Genomic DNA, 26,632 nt, shown 5'->3' with positions numbered 1-26,632 from the left:
TATAGGAGGGATAGCTCAGTGGTAGAGCATTTGACTGCAGATCAAGAGGTCCTTGGTTCAACTCCGAGTGCTCCCTGTATGCACTTTTTCAATAGATTAAACATGCTTTTTTACCTATATGTTCATGGAAGTTTTAGAACCATATGAAGTTGAATTCATGTTTATGTACTTTCTTAATGTGGATTCTGATTAAGAAATGTAGCAAAAAGATTATGTTGATGTGCCTTCTTAATATGAAAACAACTTAAGAAATGTAGGAAAATGCTTGAGAAATTTTGTCGGAAAAGAAATCTACAAAAGATACACATGGCAAATTGGTAGACTCTAAACCCAAGAAATGACTTGTAAAATAAAAATACCTTTGTGTTTCTTTGTACTTTTTGAATTAATGAACTCTGTTTATCAAAGTAAAATGCCCATCAAAGTAATAAAAATTCACCACAATGTTAAACTGTGTAAAAATCTTTCAGGTTTTATGCAAAAAAAAAAAAAAAGTTTTTGTTTTCAAATATAGGGGGTATAGCTCAGTGGTAGAGCATTTGACTGAAGATCAAGAGGTCCTTAGTTCAACTCCGAGTGTCCCCTGTATGCACTTTTTCAACAGATTAAACATGCCTTTTACCTATATGTTCATGGAAGTTTTAGAACCATATGAAGTTGAATTCATGTTTATGTACTTTCTTAATTTGAATACTATTTAAGAAAAGTAGCAAAAAGATCATGTTGATGTGCCTTCTTAATATGAAAACAGCTTAAGAAATGTAGGAAAATGCTTGAGAAATGTTGTCTGAAAAGAAATTTGCAAAAGATACATATGGCACATTGGTAGTCTCTAAACCCAAGAAATGACTTGTAAAATAAAAATACCTTTGTGTTTCTTTGTACTTTTTGAATTAATGAACTCTGTTTATCAAAGTAAAATGCACATCAAAGTAATAACAAGTCACCATAGTGTAAAACTGTGTAAAAATCTTTCAGGTTTTATGCAAAAAAAAAAGTTTTTGTTTTCAAATATAAGGGGTATAGCTCAGTGGTAGAGCATTTGACTGCAGATCAAGAGGTCCTTGGTTCAACTCCGAATGCCCCCTGTATGCACTTTTTCAATAGATTAAACATGCTTTTTTACCTATATGTTCATGAAAGTTTTAGAACCATATGAAGTTGAATTCATGTTTATGTACTTTCTTAATGTGGATTCTGATTAAGAAATGTAGCAAAAAGATCATGTTGATGTGCCTTCTTAATATGAAAACAACTTAAGAAATGTAGGAAAATGCTTGAGAAATTTTGTCGGAAAAGAAATCTACAAAAGATACATATGGCACATTGGTAGACTCTAAACCCAAGAAATGACTTGTAAAATAAAAATACCTTTGTGTTTCTTTGAACTTTTTGAATTAATGAACTCTGTTTATCAAAGTAAAATGCCCATCAAAGTAATAAAAAGTCACCACAATGTAAAACTGTATAAAAATCTTTCAGGTTTTATGCAAAAAAAAAAAGTTTTTGTTTTCAAATATAGGAGGGATAGCTCAGTGGTAGAGCATTTGACTGCAGATCAAGAGGTCCTTGGTTCAACTCCGAGTGCTCCCTGTATGCACTTTTTCAATAGATTAAACATGCTTTTTTACCTATATGTTCATGGAAGTTTTAGAACCATATGAAGTTGAATTCATGTTTATGTACTTTCTTAATGTGGATTCTGATTAAGTAATGTAGCAAAAAGATCATGTTGATGTGCCTTCTTAATATGAAAACAACTTAAGAAATGTAGGAAAATGCTTGAGAAATTTTGTCGGAAAAGAAATCTACAAAAGATACACATGGCAAATTGGTAGACTCTAAACCCAAGAAATGACTTGTAAAATAAAAATACCTTTGTGTTTCTTTGTACTTTTTGAATTAATGAACTCTGTTTATCAAAGTAAAATGCATATCAAAGTAATCAAAAGACACCATAATGTAAAACTGTGTAAAAATCTTTCAGGTTTTATGCAAAAAAAAAAAGTTTTTGCTTTCAAATATAGGGGGTATATATCAGTGGTAGAGCATTTGTCTGCAGATCAAGAGGTCCTTAATTCAACTCCGAGTGCCCCCTGTAGACACTTTTTTAACAGATTAAACATGCCTTTTTACCTATATGTTCATGGAAGTTTTAGAGCCATATGAAGTTGAATTCATGTTTATGTACTTTCTTAATTTGAATACTGTTTAAGAAAAGTAGCAAAAAGATCATGTTGATGTGCCTTCTTAATATGAAAACAGCTTAAGAAATGTAGGAAAATGCTTGAGAAATTTTGTCTGAAAAGAAATCTGCAAAAGATACATATGGCACATTGGTAGTCTCTAAACCCAAGAAATGACTTGTAAAATAAAAATACCTTTGTGTTTCTTTGTACTTTTTGAATTAATGAACTCTGTTTATCAAAGTAAAATGCACATCAAAGTAATAACAAGTCACCATAGTGTAAAACTGTGTAAAAATCTTTCAGGTTTATGCAAAAAAAAAAAAAGTTTTGTTTTCAAATATAGGGGGTATAGCTCAATGGTAGAGCGTTTAACTGCAGATCAAGAAGTCCTTGGTTCAACTTCGAGTGCCCCCTGTAGACACTTTTTCAACAGATTAATCATGCTTTTTTACCTATATGTTCATGAAAGTTTTAGAACCATATGAAGTTGAATTTATGTTTATGTACTTTCTTAATGTGGATTCTGATTAAGAAATGTAGCAAAAAGATCATGTTGATGTGCCTTCTTAATATGAAAACAACTTAAGAAATGTAGGAAAATGCTTGAGAAATTTTGTCGGAAAAGAAATCTACAAAAGATACATATGGCACATTGGTAGACTCTAAACCCAAGAAATGACTTGTAAAATAAAAATACCTTTGTGTTTCTTTGTACTTTTTGAATTAATGAACTCTGTTTATCAAAGTAAAATGCACATCAAAGTAATAAAAAGACACCATAATGTAAAACTGTGTAAAAATCTTTCAGGTTTTATGCAAAAAAAAAAAGTTTTTGCTTTCAAATATAGGGGGTATATATCAGTGGTAGAGCATTTGTCTGAAGATCAAGAGGTCCTTAATTCAACTCCGACTGCCCCCTGTAGACACTTTTTTAACAGATTAAACATGCCTTTTTACCTATATGTTCATGGAAGTTTTAGAACCATATGAAGTTGAATTCATGTTTATGTACTTTCTTAATGTGGATTCTGATTAAGAAATGTAGCAAAAACATCATGTTTATGTGCCTTCTTAATATGAAAACAACTTAAGAAATGTAGGAAAATGCTTGAGAAATTTTGTCGGAAAAGAAATCTACAAAAGATAGATATGGCACATTGGTAGACTCTAAACCCAAGAAATGACTTGTAAAATAAAAATACCTTTGTGTTTCTTTGAACTTTTTGAATTAATGAACTCTGTTTATCAAAGTAAAATGCCCATCAAAGTAATAAAAAGTCACCACAATGTAAAACTGTGTAAAAATCTTTCAGGTTTTATGCAAAAAAAAAAAGTTTTTGCTTTCAAATATAGGGGGTATATATCAGTGGTAGAGCATTTGTCTGCAGATAAAGAGGTCCTTAATTCAACTCCGACTGCCCCCTGTAGACACTTTTTTAACAGATTAAACATGCCTTTTTACCTATATGTTCATGGAAGTTTTAGAACCATATGAAGTTGAATTCATGTTTATGTACTTTCTTAATGTGGATTCTGATTAAGAAATGTAGCAAAAACATCATGTTTATGTGCCTTCTTAATATGAAAACAACTTAAGAAATGTAGGAAAATGCTTGAGAAATTTTGTCGGAAAAGAAATCTACAAAAGATAGATATGGCACATTGGTAGACTCTAAACCCAAGAAATGACTTGTAAAATAAAAATACCTTTGTGTTTCTTTGAACTTTTTGATTTAATGAACTCTGTTTAACAAAGTAAAATGCACATCAAAGTAATAAAAAGTCACCACAATGTAAAACTGTGTAAAAATCTTTCAGGTTTTATGCAAAAAAAAAAAAAAGTTTTTGTTTTCAAATATAGGGGGTATAGCTCTGTGGTAGAGCATTTGACTGCAGATCAAGAGGTCCTTGGTTCAACTCCAAGGGCACCCTGTATGCACTTTTTCAACAGATTAAACATTCCTTTTTACTTATATGTTCATGGAAGTTTTAGAACCATATGAAGTTGAATTCATGTTTATGTACTTTCTTAATTTGAATACTATTTAAGAAAAGTAGCGAAAAGATCATGTTGATGTGCCTTCTTAATATGAAAACAACTTAAGAAATGTAGGAAAATGCTTGAGAAATTTTGTCTTAAAAGAAAACTACAAAAGATACATATGGCACATTGGTAGACTCTAAACCCAAGAAATGACTTGTAAAATAAAAATACCTTTGTGTTTCTTTGTACTTTTTGAATTAATGAACTCTGTTTATCAAAGTAAAATGCCCATCAAAGTAATAAAAAGTCACCACAATGTTAAACTGTGTAAAAATCTTTCAGGTTTTATGCAAAAAAAAAAAAAAAGTTTTTGCTGTCAAATATAGGGGGTATAGCTCAGTGGTTGAGCATTTGACTGCAGATCAAGAAGTCCTTGGTTCAACTTCGAGTGCCCCCTGTAGACGCTTTTTCAACAGATTAATCATGCTTTTTTTACCTATATGTTCATGAAAGTTTTAGAACCATATGAAGTTGAATTTATGTTTATGTACTTTCTTACTGTGGATTCTGATTAAGAAATGTAGCAAAAAGATCATGTTGATGTGCCTTCTTAATATGAAAACAACTTAAGAAATGTAGGAAAATGCTTGAGAAATTTTGTCGGAAAAGAAATCTACAAAAGATACATATGGCACATTGGTAGACTCTAAACCCAAGAAATGACTTGTAAAATAAAAATACCTTTGTGTTTCTTTGTACTTTTTGAACTAATGAACTCTGTTTAACAAAGTAAAATGCACATCAAAGTAATAAAAAGTCACCACAATGTAAAACTTTTTAAAAATCTTTCAGGTTTTATGCAAAAAAAAATGTTTTTGTTTTCAAATATAGGGGGTATAGCTCAGTGATAGAGCATTTGACTGCAGATCAAGAGGTCCTTGGTTCAACTCCGAGTGCCCCCTGTATGCACTTTTTCAATAGATTAAACATGCTTTTTTACCTATATGTTCATGAAAGTTTTAGAACCATATGAAGTTGAATTCATGTTTATGTACTTTCTTAATGTGGATTCTGATTAAGAAATGTAGCAAAAAGATCATGTTGATGTGCCTTCTTAATATGAAAACAACTTATGAAATGTAGGAAAATGCTTGAGAAATTTTGTCGGAAAAGAAATCTACAAAAGATACATATGGCACATTGGTAGACTCTAAACCCAAGAAATGACTTGTAAAATAAAAATACCTTTGTGTTTCTTTGTACTTTTTGAATTAATGAACTCTGTTTAACAAAGTAAAATGCACATCAAAGTAATAAAAAGACACTATAATGTAAAACTGTGTAAAAATCTATCAGGTTTTATGCAAAAAAAAAAAGTTTTTGCTTTCAAATATAGGGGGTATATATCAGTGGTAGAGCATTTGTCTGCAGATCAAGAGGTCCTTAATTCAACTCCGAGTGCCCCCTGTAGACACTTTTTTAACAGATTAAACATGCCTTTTTACCTATATGTTCATGGAAGTTTTAGAACCATATGAAGTTGAATTCATGTTTATGTACTTTCTTAATGTGGATTCTGATTAAGAAATGTAGCAAAAACATCATGTTTATGTGCCTTCTTAATATGAAAACAACTTAAGAAATGTAGGAAAATGCTTGAGAAATTTTGTCGGAAAAGAAATCTACAAAAGATAGATATGGCACATTGGTAGACTCTAAACCCAAGAAATGACTTGTAAAATAAAAATACCTTTGTGTTTCTTTGAACTTTTTGAATTAATGAAATCTGTTTATCAAAGTAAAATGCCCATCAAAGTAATAAAAAGTCACCACAATGCAAAACTGTGTAAAAATCTTTCAGGTTTTATGCAAAAGAAAAAAAAAAAGCTTTTGTTTTCTAATATAGGGGGTATAGCTCAGTGGTAGAGCATTTGACTGCAGATCAAGAGGTCCTTAGTTCAACTCTGAGTGCCCCCTGTATGCACTTTTTCAACAGATTAAACATGCCATTTTACCTATATGTTCATGGAAGTTTTAGAACCATATGAAGTTGAATTCATGTTTATGTACTTTCTTAATTTGAATACTATTTAAGAAAAGTAGCAAAAAGATCATGTTGATGTGCCTTCTTAATATGAAAACAACTTAAGAAATGTAGGAAAATGCTTGAGAAATTTTGTCTGAAAAGAAATCTACAAAAAATACACATGGCACATTGGTAGATTCTAAACCCAAGAAATGACTTGTAAAATAAAAATACCTTTGTGTTTCTTTGTACTTTTTGAATTAATGAACTCTGTTTATCAAAGTATAATGCACATCAAAGTAATAAAAAGTCACCATTGATGTGCCTTCTTAATATGAAAACAACTTAAGAAATGTAGGAAAATGCTTGAGAAATTTTGTCTGAAAAGAAATCTACAAAAGATACAAAAGATACATATGGCACATTGGTAGACTCTGAACTCAAGAAATGACTTGTAAAATAAAAATACCTTTGTGTTTCTTTGTACTTTTTGAATTAATGAACTCTGTTTATCAAAGTATAATGCACATCAAAGTAATAAAAATTCACCACAATGTAAAACTGTGTCAAAATCTTTCAGGTTTTATGCAAAAAAAAAAAATGTTTTTGGTTTCAAATATAGGGGGTATAGCTCAGTGGTAGAGCATTTGACTGCAGATCAAGAGGTCCTTGGTTCAACTCCGAGGGCCCCCTGTAGACACCTTTTCAACAGATTTATCATGCTTTTTTACCTATATGTTCATGAAAGTTTTTGAACCATACGAAATTGAATTCATGTTTATGTACTTTCTTAATGTGGATTCTGATTAAGAAATGTAGCAAAAAGATAATGTTGATGTGCCTTCTTAATATGAAAACAACTTAAGAAATGTAGGAAAATGCTTGAGAAATTTTGTCTGAAAAGAAATCTACAAAAGATACATATGGCACATTGGTAGACTCTAAATCCAAGAAATGACTTGTAAAATAAAAATACCTTTGTGTTTCTTTGTACTTTTTGAATTAATGGACTCTGTTTATCAAAGTAAAATGCACATCAAAGTAATAAAAAGTCACCACAATGTAAAACTGTGTAAAAATCTTTCAGGTTTTATGCATAAAAAAAAAGTTTTTGTTTTCCAATATAGGGGGTATAACTCAGTGGTAGAGCATTTGACTGCAGATCAAGAGGTCCTTAGTTCATCTCCGAGTGCCCCCTGTAGACGCTTTTTCAACAGATTAATCATGCTTTTTTACCTATATGTTCATCAAAGTTTTTGAACCATGCGAAGTTGAATTCATGTTTATGTACTTTCTTAATGTGGATTCTGATTAAGAAATGTAGCAAAAAGATAATGTTGATGTGCCTTCTTAATATGAAGACAACTGAAGAAATGTAGGAAAATGCTTGAGAAATTTTGTCTGAAAAGAAATCTACAAAAGATACATATGGCACATTGGTAGACTCTAAACCCAAGAAATGACTTGTAAAATAAAAATACCTTTGTGTTTCTTTGTACTTTTTGAATTAATGAACTCTGTTTATCAAAGTAAAATGCATATCAAAGTAATAAAAAGTCACCACAATGTAAAACTGTGTAAAAATCTTTCAGGTTTTATGCAAAAAAAAAAAAAGTTTTTGTTTTCAAACATAGGGGGTAAAGCTCAGTGGTAGAGCATTTGACTGCAGATCAAGAGGTCCTTAATTCAACTCCGAGTGCCCCCTGTAGACACTTTTTTAACAGATTAAACATGCTTTTTTACCTAAATGTTCATGAAAGTTTTAGAACCATATGAAGTTGAATTCATGTTTATGTACTTTCTTAATTTGAATACTATTTAAGAAAAGTAGCAAAAAGATCATGTTGATGTGCCTTCTTAATATGAAAACAACTTAAGAAATGTAGGAAAATGCTTGAGAAATTTTGTCTGAAAAGAAATCTACAAAAAATACACATGGCACATTGGTAGATTCTAAACCCAAGAAATGACTTGTAAAATAAAAATACCTTTGTGTTTCTTTGTACTTTTTGAATTAATCAACTCTGTTTATCAAAGTATAATGCACATCAAAGTAATAAAAAGTCACCATTGATGTGCCTTCTTAATATGAAAACAACTTAAGAAATGTAGGAAAATGCTTGAGAAATTTTGTCTGAAAAGAAATCTACAAAAGATACAAAAGATACATATGGCACATTGGTAGACTCTGAACTCAAGAAATGACTTGTAAAATAAAAATACCTTTGTGTTTCTTTGTACTTTTTGAATTAATGAACTCTGTTTATCAAAGTATAATGCACATCAAAGTAATAAAAATTCACCACAATGTAAAACTGTGTAAAAATCTTTCAGGTTTTATGCAAAAAAAAAAAATGTTTTTGGTTTCAAATATAGGGGGTATAGCTCAGTGGTAGAGCATTTGACTGCAGATCAAGAGGTCCTTGGTTCAACTCCGAGTGCCCCCTGTAGACACCTTTTCAACAGATTAATCATGCTTTTTTACCTATATGTTCATGAAAGTTTTTGAACCATACGAAGTTGAATTCATGTTTATGTACTTTCTTAATGTGGATTCTGATTAAGAAATGTAGCAAAAAGATAATGTTGATGTGCCTTCTTGATATGAAAACAACTTAAGAAATGTAGGAAAATGCTTGAGAAATTTTGTCTGAAAAGAAATCTACAAAAGATACATATGGCACATTGGTAGACTCTAAATCCAAGAAACGACTTGTAAAATAAAAATACCTTTGTGTTTCTTTGTACTTTTTGAATTAATGAACTCTGTTTATCAAAGTACAATGCACATCAAAGTAATAAAAAGTCACCACAATGTAAAACTGTGTAAAAATCTTTCAGGTTTTATGCATAAAAAAAAAGTTTTTGTTCTCCAATATAGGGGGTATAGCTCAGTGGTAGAGCATTTGACTGCAGATCAAGAGGTCCTTAATTCAACTCCGAGTGCCCTCTGTAGACACTTTTTTAACAGATTAAACATACTTTTTTACCTATATGTTCATGAAAGTTTTTGAACCATACGAAGTTGAATTCATGTTTATGTACTTTCTTAATGTGGATTCTGATTAAGAAATGTAGCAAAAAGATAATGTTGATGTGCCTTCTTAATATGAAAACAACTTAAGAAATGTAGGAAAATGCTTGAGAAATTTTGTCTGAAAAGAAATCTACAAAAGATACATATGGCACATTGGAAGACTCTAAACCCAAGAAATGACTTGTAAAATAAAAATACCTTTGTGTTTCTTTGTACTTTTTGAATTAATGAACTCTGTTTATCAAAGTAAAATGCACATCAAAGTAATAAAAAGTCACCACAATGTAAAACTGTGTAAAAATCTTTCAGGTTTTATGCAAAAAAAAGAAAAAAGTTTTTGTTTTCAATTATAGGGCGTATTTCTCAGTGGTAGAGCATTTGACTGCAGATCAAGAGGTCCTTGGTTCAACTCCGAGTGCCCCCTGTATGCACTTTTTCAACAGATTAAACATGCTTTTTTACCTATATGTTCATGGAAGTTTTAGAACCATATGAAGTTGAATTCATGTTTATGTACTTTCTTAATTTGAATACTATTTAAGAAAAGTAGCAAAAAGATCATGTTGATGTGCCTTCTTAATATGAAAACAACTTAAGAAATGTAGGAAAATGCTTGAGAAATTTTGTCTGAAAAGAAATCTACAAAAGATACATATGGCACATTGGTAGACTCTAAACCCAAGAAATGACTTGTAAAATAAAAATACATTTGTGTTTCATTGTACTTTTTGAATTAATGAACTCAATTTAACAAAGTAAAATGCACATCAAAGTAATAAAAATTCACCACAATGTAAAAATCTTTCAGGTTTTATGCAAAAAAAAAAATGTTTTTGGTTTCAAATATAGGGGGTATAGCTCAGTGGTAGAGCATTTGGCTGCAGATCAAGAGGTCCTTGGTTCAACTCCAAGTGCCTCCTGTATGCACTTTTTCAACAGATTAATCATGCTTTTTTACCTATATGTTCATGAAAGTTTTAGAACCATATGAAGTTGAATTCATGTTTATGTATTTTCTTAATTTGAATACTATTTAAGAAAAGTAGCAAAAAGATCATGTTGATGTGCCTTCTTAATATGAAAACAACTTAAGAAATGTAGGAAAATGCTTGAGAAATTTTGTCTGAAAAGAAATCTACAAAAAATACACATGGCACATTGGTAGATTCTAAACCCAAGAAATGACTTGTAAAATAAAAATACCTTTGTGTTTCTTTGTACTTTTTGAATTAATGAACCCTGTTTATCAAAGTATAATGCACATCAAAGTAATAAAAAGTCACCATTGATGTGACTTCTTAATATGAAAACAACTTAAGAAATGTAGGAAAATGCTTGAGAAATTTTGTCTGAAAAGAAATCTACAAAAGATACAAAAGATACATATGGCACATTGGTAGACTCTGAACTCAAGAAATGACTTGTAAAATAAAAATACCTTTGTGTTTCTTTGTACTTTTTGAATTAATGAACTCTGTTTATCAAAGTAAAATGCACATCAAAGTAATAAAAAGTCACCACAATGTAAAACTGTGTAAAAATCTTTCAGGTTTTATGCAAAAAAAAGAAAAAAGTTTTTGTTTTCAATTATAGGGGGTATTTCTCAGTGGTAGAGCATTTGACTGCAGATCAAGAGGTCCTTGGTTCAACTCCGAGTGCCCCATGTATGCACTTTTTCAACAGATTAAACATGCTTTTTTACCTATATGTTCATGGAAGTTTTAGAACCATATGAAGTTGAATTCATGTTTATGTACTTTCTTAATTTGAATACTATTTAAGAAAAGTAGCAAAAAGATCATGTTGATGTGCCTTCTTAATATGAAAACAACTTAAGAAATGTAGGAAAATGCTTGAGAAATTTTGTCTGAAAAGAAATCTACAAAAGATACATATGGCACATTGGTAGACTCTAAACCCAAGAAATGACTTGTAAAATAAAAATACATTTGTGTTTCATTGTACTTTTTGAATTAATGAACTCAGTTTAACAAAGTAAAATGCACATCAAAGTAATAAAAATTCACCACAATGTAAAACTGTGTAAAAATCTTTCAGGTTTTATGCAAAAAAAAAAATGTTTTTGGTTTCAAATATAGGGGGTATAGCTCAGTGGTAGAGCATTTGGCTGCAGATCAAGAGGTCCTTGGTTCAACTCCAAGTGCCTCCTGTATGCACTTTTTCAACAGATTAATCATGCTTTTTTACCTATATGTTCATGAAAGTTTTAGAACCATATGAAGTTGAATTCATGTTTATGTATTTTCTTAATTTGAATACTATTTAAGAAAAGTAGCAAAAAGATCATGTTGATGTGCCTTCTTAATATGAAAACAACTTAAGAAATGTAGGAAAATGCTTGAGAAATTTTGTCTGAAAAGAAATCTACAAAAAATACACATGGCACATTGGTAGATTCTAAACCCAAGAAATGACTTGTAAAATAAAAATACCTTTGTGTTTCTTTGTACTTTTTGAATTAATGAACCCTGTTTATCAAAGTATAATGCACATCAAAGTAATAAAAAGTCACCATTGATGTGACTTCTTAATATGAAAACAACTTAAGAAATGTAGGAAAATGCTTGAGAAATTTTGTCTGAAAAGAAATCTACAAAAGATACAAAAGATACATATGGCACATTGGTAGACTCTGAACTCAAGAAATGACTTGTAAAATAAAAATACCTTTGTGTTTCTTTGTACTTTTTGAATTAATGAACTCTGTTTATCAAAGTAAAATGCACATCAAAGTAATAAAAAGTCACCACAATGTAAAACTGTGTAAAAATCTTTCAGGTTTTATGCAAAAAAAAGAAAAAAGTTTTTGTTTTCAATTATAGGGGGTATTTCTCAGTGGTAGAGCATTTGACTGCAGATCAAGAGGTCCTTGGTTCAACTCCGAGTGCCCCCTGTATGCACTTTTTCAACAGATTAAACATGCTTTTTTACCTATATGTTCATGGAAGTTTTAGAACCATATGAAGTTGAATTCATGTTTATGTACTTTCTTAATTTGAATACTATTTAAGAAAAGTAGCAAAAAGATCATGTTGATGTGCCTTCTTAATATGAAAACAACTTAAGAAATGTAGGAAAATGCTTGAGAAATTTTGTCTGAAAAGAAATCTACAAAAGATACATATGGCACATTGGTAGACTCTAAACCCAAGAAATGACTTGTAAAATAAAAATACATTTGTGTTTCATTGTACTTTTTGAATTAATGAACTCAGTTTAACAAAGTAAAATGCACATCAAAGTAATAAAAATTCACCACAATGTAAAACTGTGTAAAAATCTTTCAGGTTTTATGCAAAAAAAAAAATGTTTTTGGTTTCAAATATAGGGGGTATAGCTCAGTGGTAGAGCATTTGGCTGCAGATCAAGAGGTCCTTGGTTCAACTCCAAGTGCCTCCTGTATGCACTTTTTCAACAGATTAATCATGCTTTTTTACCTATATGTTCATGAAAGTTTTAGAACCATATGAAGTTGAATTCATGTTTATGTATTTTCTTAATTTGAATACTATTTAAGAAAAGTAGCAAAAAGATCATGTTGATGTGCCTTCTTAATATGAAAACAACTTAAGAAATGTAGGAAAATGCTTGAGAAATTTTGTCTGAAAAGAAATCTACAAAAAATACACATGGCACATTGGTAGATTCTAAACCCAAGAAATGACTTGTAAAATAAAAATACCTTTGTGTTTCTTTGTACTTTTTGAATTAATGAACCCTGTTTATCAAAGTATAATGCACATCAAAGTAATAAAAAGTCACCATTGATGTGACTTCTTAATATGAAAACAACTTAAGAAATGTAGGAAAATGCTTGAGAAATTTTGTCTGAAAAGAAATCTACAAAAGATACAAAAGATACATATGGCACATTGGTAGACTCTAAATCCAAGAAATGACTTGTAAAATAAAAATACCTTTGTGTTTCTTTGTACTTTTTGAATTAATGGACTCTGTTTATCAAAGTAAAATGCACATCAAAGTAATAAAAAGTCACCACAATGTAAAACTGTGTAAAAATCTTTCAGGTTTTATGCATAAAAAAAGTTTTTGTTTTCTAATATAGGGGGTATAACTCAGTGGTAGAGCATTTGACTGCAGATCAAGAGGTCCTTGGTTCAACTCCGAGTGCCCCCTGTAGACACTTTTTCAACAGATTAATCATGCTATTTTACCTATATGTTCATGGAAGTTTTAGAACCATATGAAGTTGAGTTCATGTTTATGTACTTTCTTCATGTGGATTCTGATTAAGAAATGTAGCAAAAAGATCATGTTGATGTGCCTTCTTAATATGAAAACAACTTAAGAAATGTAGGAAAATGCTCGAGAAATTTTGTCTGAAATGAAAGCTACAAAAGATACATGTGGCACATTGGTAGAATCTAAACCCAAGAAATGACTTGTAAAGTAAAAATACCTTTGTGTTTCCTTGTACTTTTTGAATTAATGAACTCTGTTTAACAAAGTAAAATGCACATCAAAGTAATAAAAAGTCACCACAATGTAAAACTGTGTAAAAATCTTTCTTTCAGGTTTTATGCAAAAAAAAAAAAGTTTTTGTTTTCAAATATAGGGGGTATAGCTCAGTGGTAGACCATTTGACTGCAGATCAAGAGGTCCTTGGTTCAACTCCGAGTGCCCTTTGTATGCACTTTTTCAACAGATTAAACATGCATTTTTACCTATATGTTCATGGAAGTTTTAGAACCATATGAAGTTGAATTCATGATTATGTACTTTCTTAATTTGAATACTATTTAAGAAAAGTAGCAAAAAGATCATGTTTGATGTGCCTTCTTAATATGAAAACAACATAAGAAATGTAGGAAAATGCTTGAGAAATTTTGTCTGAAAAGAAATCTGCAAAAAATTCACATGGCACATTGGTAGACTCTAAACCTAAGAAATGACTTGTAGAATAAAAATACCTTTGTGTTTCTTGGCAGACGCGGTACTGATTAAGGTACGCGTCTCTGACTGGGGAGCACTTATAGAGAGCTGCACGTAAAGGTGGTCTGTGCCATTTCCCCCCTAGCATCACTCCCCCCTTAGTGATGCACTAATTGGAAGACCCCCAGCCGGCCAGTGGGCACTAGAGGGGAGGGGTCCTACGGCCACTCCTACAGGGGTTAAATCCAGGTGTCCGGCCGGGAACTTTCTCTTTCACTCTCGGCAGGACACCTGGAAGCTTTTGTCCCTGCAGTCGTGATGTCGGACCCCCTGATTGAGGCCTTACAGAAGAGAGCAGCACAGAGAGGTGAGAACTGGCTTCGGTCCGTTTTTACCGACATCAGGGCTCAGCTCTCTGTGCCCTCTCCCGACCCCCTGCTCACACCCCCCTTATCTTGTCCGGCGTCATCCTCCCTCATGCCTGCGCCCCCGGGGCCCCTGATGGCAAGCTCACCTTCCACGCTGGCTTGCTCGCCAGCTGGGGGCCGTCCCATGCAGCGTTCATGCGGTCCGGAGGTAGAATCGGTTCTGCCCCTCTCTTCCACCCTACGGGCCAAGAGTATCCCAGCCGCAGACATTGTGAGGTCCTCCAGGAAGCGGCGGGGGAGGGCCAGGCGTGGCACACATCGTAAAACAAGGGTAGTCCCCCCGGGCGTCGTGGGCCGTGGCGTGCAGCTGGCAGTGTCGCCTCCTCCCCCTGTGCCTCTGGTGGCCGGTGGTGAGCTGGCTAGCGGCGCCGGGCGGTGTGAGGCTTCGCCTCCTTCCCTGGCCGCTCCGGCGGGTACCGCGGCTGTGCGGAGGGAAGGCGGTCTGCCCGCCTACCCCGCGCCCCGGAGCGGCTCCAGGTCGGAGAAGGGGCGGCCTCGCCGTCTCGCAGCGGCTGGCGTCCTCGGGCACGCTCGCTGCAGCGGTCCGACGCTCGGTGGAAGCTCCACCCACCGACTTCCTGTCTCCGCCTGCCCACTTCCGGTCCCCTCATTTCAGCAGCGCTGGTTACAGCGCCGGACAATCCTCCGTTACCTTCCCTGCGGGCACCTATATGCCGCCCGCAGGGGGTAACCTGGAGGCTACCAATAGCGCCCCATGGTCCCCAGAGCGCGCTGATCGGTCAGACCAGACCGATCAGCGCGCTGATTTCTCACCTGGTCTGACCTCCTGCCCACCCCCGGCAGACACCGCACTGGTGCCTGCACGGGGGTATCAGGGGTCAGGACGAAGTGGTTACAGCGCGGCTGAAGAGCGCATTGTTCGGTCCCATAGGACCGAGCAAGGCGCTCAACAGCTGCACAATGGGAATCACTGCGTAATATCAAGAAACGCACCAAGCACGGACATATTTACACCTCCCCCCATTGCCCAATTTTCTAATAAAAATTATCTGTCAACTGCTGCCCCATTAAATCCCAGCAACGAGGCTGAATACAGTTACCGCCTGACTCCACCCCTTCTAAGTAGCACTACAGGACCGTATACCTCCAATATTCACCCCCATAATACCGCTAGAACCCCCCATTACACCGCTGAGCAACGGCGGACGAAGGCGTAGACGCCGCACGTCCTCCCAATCCTCATCAGATAACTCCCATCACCGTTCCCGCTACCCCTCTAAACGCCCCTCCCGTCACCGTCGCAGATGCAGCTCCCATAGGAGCTGCCGCAGATCTCAGACAACATCTGAGGGGTCCAAATTATCGCAGAGTCCGGATAGAAGTCGCGCACGTGGCAAATCATCTAAATCGCGGACACCCTCTTGGGCTATCAGCCGGGGAGAACAATCCCCCGTGGCTTCCAGCCACAACAACCACCACGCAGTCGCGGAAGACGGAGCCAACAATCCGCCACTACGTGGTAGTAATAGGGCTCCATCGCAAGTTACTCAGCATCAATCCCCCGCTGTAGCGGGAGCCAGAGTTTCCCCGTCCTGCGACATCACCCCGTCAACATCTGCGGGGGTTCCTCCAGGATCGGTGTACACTCGTCCAGAGTCACACAGCGGTGAGTGTTCCAAGGATAGCGAGGAAACGTTACGCTACGGGGTTAATGTAAAGGAAATGGAGCTAACTTCAGCGTTAAATCCTACAATTATCTCATGCAAGGGGAAATGTGGTGAACAACACAACACCACAGTCCGCTAATCTACACAAAAACGCCTTCTTCTGCGGGATCAGCCCGCTAGGCGCTCATATAGATCTAGACACTAGACAGAAGATATGGAACAACGATTATATTGACATATGGTCGCTGTTATCAGCGGACCAACAAATGGTGGATAGAGCTAACGATAGGGGTTTCGATAGGGGGAGATCGAAAATCGGCTTAACAATGAATAATTGGCTCCAGGCCTTCGCAGTATTGGGCTGTATTATGGGCCAGAAGCATCCGGAACGCTGCTCCGAGTTGTTTATATATCAGGACATGATATATAGTTCGTACAAGTCGCACGGCGGTTCAGCCTGGCGTCGGTATGACGAGGAGTTCCGCAGGCGTCTGGCCCTACAGCCCGATCTAGGTTGGGGGGTGAAAGCGACAAATGTGTGGTTGCGTCTGATGCTGTCCCAAAAGCAGCCCTCCTTTTCAGCCACGACCACTAATTATTCCGCAGCCGCAGGTCAGAACTCGGTGGTCGTGCGAAAACCCGGGGCCTGCTGGCTATATAACGAGGGAAACTGCTGTTTCCACACATTATGCAAATTCAGACATGATTGCTCCGCTTGCGGGGGGGCACCCAGCATCAAGGTGCACCCGTCAGCTGCACAAAGGGCCTACAAGGCAGAACCCCAGTGAGCGTAACCGCGATGGCCCCCTGGCTAAAGCTCTACCCTAATAAGAAAGAGGCTCAGCAGCTGCAGGCAGGATTCTCCGACGGTTTCTTTATCCCCTTTAGGCTAACAAGAACGCCAACCCTATCAGATAACCTAAAATCGGCTCGTGAATTTCCCAAAATTCTCAGACTAAAAATCGAAAAGGAGGTAGAAATGGGTAGAATAGCAGGCCCCTTTAAATCGCTCCCCTTCAAAAACATGAGAATATCACCGTTAGGCATCATACCAAAAAAGGAATCCGGTAAATACGGCCTAATCCACCATTTATCTCACCCAAAGGGCGATTCGGTTGACGACGCAATTTCCACAGAAAAAGCTTCCGTCTCATGCGCGTCGTTCGATAAAGCGGTAGAACTAGTCCGGGCAGCCGGACCCGGCGCCCTGCTAGCCAAATCCGACATAGAATTGGCATTCCGGTTACTACCCGTGCACCCCGAATGTTTCCACCTTCTTGGCTGCAAAGTGGACCAATACTATTACTTCGACATGTGCCTCCCGATGGGATGTTCCATCTCATGTCACTATTTCGAGCTATTCAGCACCTTCCTAGATTGAGTAGTTCGGTACTAGACGGGCAGTAAATCCCTAATTCACTACCTCGATGATTTCCTGTTCGTCGGCCCCAGAAATTATAAACTCTGCTTCGATCTGCTAGAAAAATTCAAATCTATCTCACTCAAATTCGGCGTGCCCTTGTCACCGGAGAAAACGGAGGGACCATGTAATGTATTGCCCTTTCTGGGCATTGAAATAGATACCAACATGATGGTGTTCCGCTTACCAGAGGATAAAATACAAAAAACCCTGCAAATGTTGAAAGGCTTCCGCGAAGTTAACAAGTAACCCTACAGCAAATGCAGGCGTTATTGGGTCTACTGACATTCGCCTGCCGTGTAATGCCTGTCGGCAGAGAATTCTCGCGCAGACTATCGCTGGCGACAAAAGGCGCTTCTCAGCCCGGCCACAGAATTAGGCTCACTCGTTCGCTAAAAGCAGATCTGCTGGTATGGCAGACGTTCCTACAATCGTACAACGGTCACACGTGCGTCATGGCTAGAGAGATCACAAGCAAGGATTTAGGGCTGACATTAGGGTGGGACAAGAAAGAGGGTTTCGCAGCAATCTATAAAAACCAATGGTGCATATCTGGTTGGCCAGAGAAATGGACGACAACAAAGTGGGGGCAAGACCCAGCCCTATGGGAATTGTTTGCGGTAGTAGCAGCGTTGGAGATGTGGGCCGATCAGTTGAGGAACATGAACATTCGTTTCCAAACTAAAAATGTGAAAACAGCGAAGAGTTTAAATCACAAGTCTTCTTCATCCTTGCCCATACTCGCTCTCTTGCGACGGCTCGCACTGATATGCCTAGAAAACAATATTTGGTGTAGAGCCACAGTGGTGGCGGAAGTTGACGAGAATATCATTAACCCATTGTTATTTTCCAATTGGCAGGCTTTCAGAATCCAGCAGCCCAATGCGCAACCCCGGGGTATTCTGTGTCCACAGTCCCTGTGGGACACAGTGGCCAATCATTGATGCCCTTAATCCGGGCCTCCGTTTCGCCAGCTACCTGGCAGGTGTATGGTAAGGCTTGGGAGGAGTGGTGCTCACTAATTCAGGGTAGGCCAGTCGATAAATGCGACCGAGCACGAAGCGCGGTGACAACTGATTTCCTATTACGGATGAGGGAAGGTGGGGCTTCGGGCACCTCGGCACAACGGAAATTATCGGGGCTAGCATTTTTCTTTCAATTATTGGGTTGGGTAGACGTAACTAAGTCCTTCTGCATAAGACAAGCCATAAAAGGTTGGAAAAGGCTTCAGCCAAGCCAAGAATGTCGCCGCCCCATTTCTCTGAGACTATTGCAGGACCTGATTGCGATATCCCCGTCGGTCTGCTTATCGCAATATGAGGCGGCCCTCATATCAGCAGCTTTTGCGACCGTCTTTTTCGGAACACTGCGTATCAGCGAATTGCTACCGCGGTCAAAAAACACGTCTGAAGGAGGCATAATTAATGAAGACATAGTTATATGCAGCGACGCCCTGCGCATCAGGGTTAGAAAATCCAAATGCGATCCCACTGGTAGGGGCACATGGGTCCTGGTTAACTCCACAGATGGCCCAGCTTGCCTGCTAAAAATGGTTAGAAGATACGCCGGGATAAGACACGCTGGTAGATTTTTCTTCACTCATACAGACTGGTCCCCTCTGACCAAGTACCAATTTCAGGCGATGTTCAAGCTATGCTTGGAAAAAGCCGGGGCAAATCCAAAGGAGTACGGGACACATTCGTTCCGCATAGGGGCAGCCACAGAAGCAGCTAGGGCAGGAGTGTCAGAGGCCGAAGTGCAGATAATGGGTCGTTGGAAGTCCGCATGCTTCGCCAGATACATAAGACCCGACTTGCTTAATTAACATGTGTTGTCTCTTACAGGGGTTGAAGTTTGGGTGGTAGGAGATTCCTACGTTTACTGGGCCGAAAAGAGGGCCAAACTGCGGCCAGGAGGAACAAATCTTTACCTCCCGGGCATAAAAGTTAACTGTAGGGGTATCAGAGGCCTCCAGTGGAGACAGGTGTTCAAAGAGATGGTTGGCATAGCAAGAATGGCGAAACACCCAGGGACAATGGTGGTACATGCGGGTGGCAATGACCTGGGCAAACAAAAGGTGGCCAAATTGTACAAATGGGTGACAACGGATATGGAAAGGTTCAACTGTCTATTCAGGAACATAATACTGGTGTGGTCGGATATAACACCACGGGCCGTTTGGCAAGGAGTAAGAGATAAAAAAGCCATAGAGCGGACAAGAAGGAAATTCAACGCGCGGATTGGAAAATATGTGAGAGGAAGAGGCGGTATCGTGATTCGTCACCTCCCGCTACAAGGGGATAACACGCCACAATTGAGACCGGACAGAGTTCACCTAATGGACATTGGCCTCAATATTTTTCTGTCTGGTTTACAGGATGGGGTTGAACAGGCCCTAACATTGAGGGGTGGGGTCGGAGTCCCGCGTAGTTAACACAGGGGATCCTCTGTGGCGGAAAAAGCGGAGGAGGGCAAAGGTCGTAACCGCTCGTTAGGCCAATTCCCCTGTCGATCACGGACAGGAGCTCGGTGCGAGCCGCTCGTTACGATATGTAATTGCCCTTTCTCTGATTATTTAATTAATAAACTGTGACCGACCTGTTCAACCCACCTAGGACTGTGTGTGTTTCATTACGGGATTGATGGGAGGGGGGAAGGCACTGGCTACGACACCCAGGTCTCCACAGTCTGGCAGACGCGGTACTGATTAAGGTACGCGTCTCTGACTGGGGAGCACTTATAGAGAGCCATTTCCCCCCTAGCATCACTCCCCCCTTAGTGATGCACTAATTGGAAGACCCCCAGCTGGCCAGTGGGCACTAGAGGGGAGGGGTCCTACGGCCACTCCTACAGGGGTTAAATCCAGGTGTCCGGCCGGGAACTTTCTCTTTCACTCTCGGCAGGACACCTGGAAGCTTTTGTCCCACCCACCCTCCCTTTTAAAGGCTAATGATTAAACTAACCCGCAGGAGAATGTAAATGTGTGAATTATGTTGTAAGATTTAAAACAAAAAAAAAAAATTTTTTTTGCATGTTGATATAACTAACGCTGGTAACCTTTATTAAGTCACAGTGGAAAAAGCGGAGGAGGGCAAAGGTCGTAACCGCTCATTAGGCCAATTCCCCTGTCGATCACGGACAGGAGCTCGGCGCGAGCCGCTCGTTACGATATGTAATTGCCCTTTCTCTGATTATTTAATTATTAAACTGTGACCGACCTGTTCAACCCACCTAGGACTGTGTGTATTTCATTACGGGATTGATGGGAGGGGGGAAGGCACTGACTACGACACCCAGGTCTCCACAGTCTTGTACTTTTTGAATTAATGAACTCTGTTTATCAAAGTAAAATGCACATCAAAGTAACAAAAAGTCACCACAACGTAAAACTATAAAAATCTTTCAGGTTTTATGCAAAAAAAAAATTTTTTTGTTTTCTAATATAGGGGGTATAGCTCAGTGGTAGAGCATTTGACTGCAGATCAAGAGGTCCTTGGTTCAACTCCGAGTGCCCCCTGTATGCACTTTTTCAACAGATTAAACATGCCATTTTACCTATATGTTCATGGAAGTTTTAGAACCATATCAAGTTGAATTCATGTTTATGTACTTTCTTAATTTGAATACTATTTAAGAAAAGTAGCAAAAAGATCATGTTGATGTGCCTTCTTAATAGGAAAACAACTTAAGAAATGTAGGAAAATGCTTGAGAAATTTTGTCTGAAAAGAAATCTACAAAAGATACATATGGCACATTGGTAGACTCTAAACCCAAGAAATGACTTGTAAAATAAAAATACCTTTGTGTTTCTTTGTACTTTTTGAATTAATGAACTCTGTTTATCAAAGTAAAATGCACATCAAAGTAATAAAAAGTCACCACAATGTAAAACTGTGTAAAAATCTTTCAGGTTTTATGCAAAATAAAAAAAGTTTTTGTTTTCTAATGTAGGGGGTGTAGCTCAGTGGTAGAGCATTTGACTGCAGATCAAGAGGTCCTTGGTTCGACTCCGAGTGCCCCCTGTGGACACTTTTTCAACAGATTAATCATGCTTTTTTACCTTTATGTTCATGAAAGTTTTAGAACCATATGAAGTTGAATTCATTTTTATGTACTTTCCTATGGGGATTCTGATTAAGAAATGTAGCAAAAAGATCATGTTGATGTGCCTTCTTAATATGAAAACAACTTAAGTAATGTAAGAAAATGCTTGAGAAATTTTGTCTGAAATGAAAGCTACAAAAGATACATGTGGCACATTGGTAGAATCTAAACCCAAGAAATGACTTGTAAAATAAAAAAACTTTTGTGTTTCTTTGTACTTTTTGAATTAATGAACTCTGTTTATCAAAGTAAAATGCACATCAAAGCAATAAAAAGTCACCACAATGTAAAACTGTGTAAAAATCTTTCAGGTTTTATGCAAAAAAAAAAAAAAAAAAGTTTTTGTTTTCTAATATTTCTAACTTCTTAACTTTCTAATATTTTCTAACTAATTTCTAACCAGGGATTCAAGCTTCAGGAGGCTAATTTGCATATTCCAGATGCCTTCTGGGAGACCTTACGGCGCGCAAATTTTTGCCTGTAGGACATTATTGCAAGAGAGCTTGGCTGAGTAGATTACACAAGAAGGAAAACACACAGCAAGTCAGCAGGATCTAGGAGCAACATGGCAGATGTGACAACCTACATGGTGAGCTGCAGCATGTGCTACATGTTCACAGATCGACCAGAAGAAGAATCCAATTTCACCTGTCAGAAGTGTAGACTAGTGGCCCTTTTAGAAGAAAAGGTGCGGGGTCTGGAAGAAAGAATAGCAACTTTGAAACTCATCAAAGAGAATGAAGACTTTCTAGACAGAACAGAAGCATCTCTACTGGTCACAGAAGGTGCAAAAAGTGTCAGAGAACCTCCAAAAGCAGATGAGTGGAAGCATGTGACCAAAAGAAGCAAGAAGACCATGGAGAAATCACCAACCACACAACTGAAGAACCGATATCAAATCTTTGTAGAGGATGAAGATGGCACACCTAAGAATGAAGCAATACCAGCAAGCAAAAAAGAAAAGGGCACACAGCAACAAGTGACAGCAAAAAGTACAGCCAAGAAGCAACGAAGAGTGGTGGTGGTGGGAGACTCACTACTGAGAGGCACCGAAGCAGCCATCTGCAGACCGGACATAACTGCAAGAGAAGTATGCTGCCTTCCAGGTGCGATGATCAAGGATGTGACCGATAGGATACCAAAGCTCTTCAGCTCCAAGGACGTCCACCCATTTCTTCTGATACATGTTGGCACCAATGACACGGCAAGGAAGGACCTACCGACAATCTGCAAGGACTTTGAAGAGTTGGGGAAGAAAGTAAAGGAACTGGATGCACAGGTAGTTTTTTCTTCTATCCTTCCAGTAGACGGGCATGGCACCAGGAGATGGAACAGGATCCTTGATGCAAACAACTGGCTAAGACGATGGTGCAGACAACAAGGATTTGGATTCCTGGACCACGGTGTGAATTACTGGTATGATGGACTCCTCGCCAGAGACGGACTACACCTCAACAAACCTGGGAAACACACATTCGCCAGAAGACTCGCTACACTCATCAGGAGGGCGTTAAACTAGAAGAAGAGGGGACGGGAAGAAAAACATTAGACTCGAACAAAGACGACCCAGGAAAACATACTCAGAAGGGAGGTAAGAACATTTCTAAAACAATCCACAGTGAGGAGATTGGAACAAAACAAAATCCTCTAAACTGCATGCTCGCAAACGCCAGAAGCCTGACAAACAAGATGGAAGAACTAGAAGCAGAAATATCTACAGGTAACTTTGACATAGTGGGAATAACCGAGACATGGTTAGATGAAAGCTATGACTGGGCAGTTAACTTACAGGGTTACAGTCTGTTTAGAAAGGATCGTAAAAATCGGAGAGGAGGAGGGGTTTGTCTCTATGTAAAGTCTTGTCTAAAATCCACTTTAAGGGAGGATATTAGCGAAGGGAATGAGGATGTCGAGTCCATATGGGTTGAAATTCATGGAGGGAAAAATGGTAACAAAATTCTCATTGGGGTCTGTTACAAACCCCCAAATATAACAGAAAGCATGGAAAGTCTACTTCTAAAGCAGATAGATGAAGCTGCAACCCATAATGAGGTCCTGGTTATGGGGGACTTTAACTACCCGGATATTAACTGGGAAACAGAAACCTGTGAAACCCATAAAGGCAACAGGTTTCTGCTAATAACCAAGAAAAATTATCTTTCACAATTGGTGCAGAATCCAACCAGAGGAGCAGCACTTTTAGACCTAATACTATCTAATAGACCTGACAGAATAACAAATCTGCAGGTGGTTGGGCATTTAGGAAATAGCGACCACAATATTGTGCAGTTTCACCTGTCTTTCACTAGGGGGACTTGTCAGGGAGTCACAAAAACATTGAACTTTAGGAAGGCAAAGTTTGAACAGCTTAGAGATGCCCTTAATCTGGTAGACTGGGACAATATCCTCAGAAATGAGAATACAGATAATAAATGGGAAATGTTTAAGAACATCCTAAATAGGCAGTGTAAGCGGTTTATACCTTGTGGGAATAAAAGGACTAGAAATAGGAAAAACCCAATGTGGCTAAACAAAGAAGTAAGACAGGCAATTAACAGTAAAAAGAAAGCATTTGCACTACTAAAGCAGGATGGCACCATTGAAGCTCTAAAAAACTATAGGGAGAAAAATACTTTATCTAAAAAACTAATTAAAGCTGCCAAAAAGGAAACAGAGAAGCACATTGCTAAGGAGAGTAAAACTAATCCCAAACTGTTCTTCAACTATATCAATAGTAAAAGAATAAAAACTGAAAATGTAGGCCCCTTAAAAAATAGTGAGGAAAGAATGGTTGTAGATGACGAGGAAAAAGCTAACATATTAAACACCTTCTTCTCCACGGTATTCACGGTGGAAAATGAAATGCTAGGTGAAATCCCAAGAAACAATGAAAACCCTATATTAAGGGTCACCAATCTAACCCAAGAAGAGGTGCGAAACCGGCTAAATAAGATTAAAATAGATAAATCTCCGGGTCCGGATGGCATACACCCACGAGTACTAAGAGAACTAAGTAATGTAATAGATAAACCATTATTTCTTATTTTTAGTGACTCTATAGCGACAGGGTCTGTTCCGCAGGACTGGCGCATAGCAAATGTGGTGCCAATATTCAAAAAGGGCTCTAAAAGTGAACCTGGAAATTATAGGCCAGTAAGTCTAACCTCTATTGTTGGTAAAATATTTGAAGGGTTTCTGAGGGATGTTATTCTGGATTATCTCAATGAGAATAACTGTTTAACTCCATATCAGCATGGGTTTATGAGAAATCGCTCCTGTCAAACCAATCTAATCAGTTTTTATGAAGAGGTAAGCTATAGACTGGACCAAGGTGAGTCATTGGACGTGGTATATCTCGATTTTTGCAAAGCGTTTGATACCGTGCCGCACAAGAGGTTGGTACACAAAATGAGAATGCTTGGTCTGGGGGAAAATGTGTGTAAATGGGTTAGTAACTGGCTTAGTGATAGAAAGCAGAGGGTGGTTATAAATGGTATAGTCTCTAACTGGGTCGCTGTGACCAGTGGGGTACCGCAAGGGTCAGTATTGGGACCTGTTCTCTTCAACATATTCATTAATGATCTGGTAGAAGGTTTACACAGTAAAATATCGATATTTGCAGATGATACAAAACTATGTAAAGCAGTTAATACAAGAGAAGATAGTATTCTGCTACAGATGGATCTGGATAAGTTGGAAACTTGGGCTGAAAGGTGGCAGATGAGGTTTAACAATGATAAATGTAAGGTTATACACATGGGAAGAGGGAATCAATATCACCATTACACACTGAACGGGAAACCACTGGGTAAATCTGACAGGGAGAAGGACTTGGGGATCCTAGTTAATGATAAACTTACCTGGAGCAGCCAGTGCCAGGCAGCAGCTGCCAAGGCAAACAGGATCATGGGGTGCATTAAAAGAGGTCTGGATACACATGATGAGAGCATTATACTGCCTCTGTACAAATCCCTAGTTAGACCGCACATGGAGTACTGTGTCCAGTTTTGGGCACCGGTGCTCAGGAAGGATATAATGGAACTAGAGAGAGTACAAAGGAGGGCAACAAAATTAATAAAGGGGATGGGAGAACTACAATACCCAGATAGATTAGCGAAATTAGGATTATTTAGTCTAGAAAAAAGACGACTGAGGGGCGATCTAATAACCATGTATAAGTATATAAGGGGACAATACAAATATCTCGCTGAGGATCTGTTTATACCAAGGAAGGTGACGGGCACAAGGGGGCATTCTTTGCGTCTGGAGGAGAGAAGGTTTTTCCACCAACATAGAAGAGGATTCTTTACTGTTAGGGCAGTGAGAATCTGGAATTGCTTGCCTGAGGAGGTGGTGATGGCAAACTCAGTCGAGGGGTTCAAGAGAGGCCTGGATGTCTTCCTGGAGCAGAACAATATTGTATCATACAATTATTAGGTTCTGTAGAAGGACGTAGATCTGGGTATTTATTATGATGGAATATAGGCTGAACTGGATGGACAAATGTCTTTTTTCGGCCTTACTAACTATGTTACTATGTTACTATGTAATATAGGGGGTATAGCTCAGTGGTAGAGCATTTGACTGCAGATCAAGAGGTCCTTGGTTCAACTCCGAGTGCCCCCTGTATGCACTTTTTCAACAGATTAAACATGCCATTTTACCTATATGTTCATGGAAGTTTTAGAACCATATCAAGTTGAATTCATGTTTATGTACTTTCTTAATTTGAATACTATTTAAGAAAAGTAGCAAAAAGATCATGTTGATGTGCCTTCTTAATAGGAAAACAACTTAAGAAATGTAGGAAAATGCTTGAGAAATTTTGTCTGAAAAGAAATCTACAAAAGATACATATGGCACATTGGTAGACTCTAAACCCAAGAAATGACTTGTAAAAT

At 37.9% G+C, this 26,632-nt stretch overlaps 10 non-coding genes across 10 annotated transcripts; all 10 read left to right on the top strand.

Moving 5' to 3' along the window:
• Positions 1-5,063: 5,063 nt before the first annotated feature.
• TRNAC-GCA (transfer RNA cysteine (anticodon GCA)) lies at positions 5,064-5,135 on the top strand. The gene has a single exon. It is a non-coding gene; the product is annotated as a tRNA-Cys (tRNA).
• Positions 5,136-6,078: 943 nt separating this feature from the next.
• On the top strand, positions 6,079-6,150 carry TRNAC-GCA (transfer RNA cysteine (anticodon GCA)). Its single transcript has one exon. It is a non-coding gene; the product is annotated as a tRNA-Cys (tRNA).
• Positions 6,151-6,820: 670 nt separating this feature from the next.
• TRNAC-GCA (transfer RNA cysteine (anticodon GCA)) lies at positions 6,821-6,892 on the top strand. The gene has a single exon. It is a non-coding gene; the product is annotated as a tRNA-Cys (tRNA).
• A 1,682-nt stretch (positions 6,893-8,574) lies between these two features.
• On the top strand, positions 8,575-8,646 carry TRNAC-GCA (transfer RNA cysteine (anticodon GCA)). Its single transcript has one exon. It is a non-coding gene; the product is annotated as a tRNA-Cys (tRNA).
• A 1,438-nt stretch (positions 8,647-10,084) lies between these two features.
• On the top strand, positions 10,085-10,156 carry TRNAC-GCA (transfer RNA cysteine (anticodon GCA)). Its single transcript has one exon. It is a non-coding gene; the product is annotated as a tRNA-Cys (tRNA).
• A 1,178-nt stretch (positions 10,157-11,334) lies between these two features.
• Positions 11,335-11,406, top strand: TRNAC-GCA (transfer RNA cysteine (anticodon GCA)). The gene has a single exon. It is a non-coding gene; the product is annotated as a tRNA-Cys (tRNA).
• A 1,178-nt stretch (positions 11,407-12,584) lies between these two features.
• TRNAC-GCA (transfer RNA cysteine (anticodon GCA)) lies at positions 12,585-12,656 on the top strand. Its single transcript has one exon. It is a non-coding gene; the product is annotated as a tRNA-Cys (tRNA).
• Positions 12,657-21,071: 8,415 nt separating this feature from the next.
• TRNAC-GCA (transfer RNA cysteine (anticodon GCA)) lies at positions 21,072-21,143 on the top strand. The gene has a single exon. It is a non-coding gene; the product is annotated as a tRNA-Cys (tRNA).
• Positions 21,144-21,577: 434 nt separating this feature from the next.
• On the top strand, positions 21,578-21,649 carry TRNAC-GCA (transfer RNA cysteine (anticodon GCA)). The gene has a single exon. It is a non-coding gene; the product is annotated as a tRNA-Cys (tRNA).
• Positions 21,650-26,285: 4,636 nt separating this feature from the next.
• TRNAC-GCA (transfer RNA cysteine (anticodon GCA)) lies at positions 26,286-26,357 on the top strand. The gene has a single exon. It is a non-coding gene; the product is annotated as a tRNA-Cys (tRNA).
• The last annotated feature ends 275 nt before the right edge of the window (positions 26,358-26,632 follow it).

The sequence above is a fragment of the Ranitomeya imitator genome, chromosome 1 (assembly GCF_032444005.1).
Source record: "Ranitomeya imitator isolate aRanImi1 chromosome 1, aRanImi1.pri, whole genome shotgun sequence".
Lineage (NCBI taxonomy): Eukaryota > Metazoa > Chordata > Amphibia > Anura > Dendrobatidae > Ranitomeya > Ranitomeya imitator.
Note: the sequence above shows the minus strand (reverse complement) of the source record. Positions and strands in the feature narration are given on the sequence as shown.